At 35.9% G+C, this 1,137-nt stretch overlaps 1 non-coding gene across 1 annotated transcript; it reads right to left on the bottom strand.

Annotated features, from left to right (window-relative positions):
• Window positions 1-753: 753 nt before the first annotated feature.
• On the bottom strand, window positions 754-861 carry LOC128289540 (small nucleolar RNA R71). The gene has a single exon (XR_008279186.1). It is a non-coding gene; the product is annotated as a small nucleolar RNA R71 (small nucleolar RNA).
• Window positions 862-1,137: the final 276 nt, after the last annotated feature.

The following is a 1,137-nucleotide window of genomic DNA, read 5'->3' as shown; positions in this document are numbered from 1 at the left end:
ATATAAAACTTACCTGTCACGAAAATCGCGATCAAGTTTTTGGCGTTGTTGCCGGGGAACTAAAATATTAGGAACACTCAATTTTTATTATTTTAGCCATTTATTTTTCTTGCAAGTTAATTCTATTTTTTTATTATTATTATTTATTAATTTACTTTTTCTTTATCTTGGCAGGTTTTTATAGTTTATGACTAGAAGAAACCCGTCAGGACCACTACTTTTTGACGAAGAAATCGATCGCACAGCTCGCAGAAACCAAAGAGAAATAAGGCGAAGCTTAAGATACAAAGAGAACAAGCAAGAGGATGATATTCAAACCACAACTGAAGAGATGGTTGAAAACCAAGAAAATCCGCTACCACTTGGGATTGCTGTTAATCAGAATCCTGCTCCTCGTACTATGTATGATTATGCTAAACCTACTTTAACAGGAACTGAGTCAAGTATAGTTAGGTCTGCTATTGTTGAAAATAATTTTGAACTAAAACCTAACATTATTCAAATGATACAGCAATTTGTTCAGTTTGATGGTTTGCAAGATGAGGATCCAAACACTCACTTGGCAAATTTCCTTGAATTCTGCGATACATTTAAAATTAATGGTGTTTCTGACGATGCCATTCGTCTTCGGTTATTCCCTTTTTCATTGAGGAACAAAGCTAAACAGTGGTTGAACTCATTACCACAAGGGTCAATTACTACTTGGGAACAAATGATCAAAAAATTTCTATTAAAATTTTTCCCACCGGCTAAAACAGCACGTAATGATATCTCTTCGTTTGTGCAAATGGACTTAGAAACTCTTTATGATGCATGGGAGAGATACAAGAACCTACTGCGAAGGTTTCCTCACCATGGACTACCTCTATGGTTGTGTAACACCCCGTACCCGAGACCGTTGCCGGAGTCGAACACGAGGTGCTAACCGACTTAATTCATTTACTCTCACAATCCATTTAAAAATTTTCCAGACGATGGCTAACTGCGTCACTGTCACCTTAAAATCATAACTTGAGTTCCACAACTCGAAAATCAGTTTTGTAATTTTTCCCGAAACTAGACTCATATATCCATCTACATATTTTTTTCTAGAATTTTTTGGTTGGGCCAATTAGTACAGTTTATTAGTTAAAGCCT

Source organism: Gossypium arboreum, chromosome 2 (genome assembly GCF_025698485.1).
Source record: "Gossypium arboreum isolate Shixiya-1 chromosome 2, ASM2569848v2, whole genome shotgun sequence".
NCBI classification, from domain to species: Eukaryota; Viridiplantae; Streptophyta; class Magnoliopsida; order Malvales; family Malvaceae; genus Gossypium; species Gossypium arboreum.
This window is presented reverse-complemented; position numbering and strand designations above follow the sequence as displayed.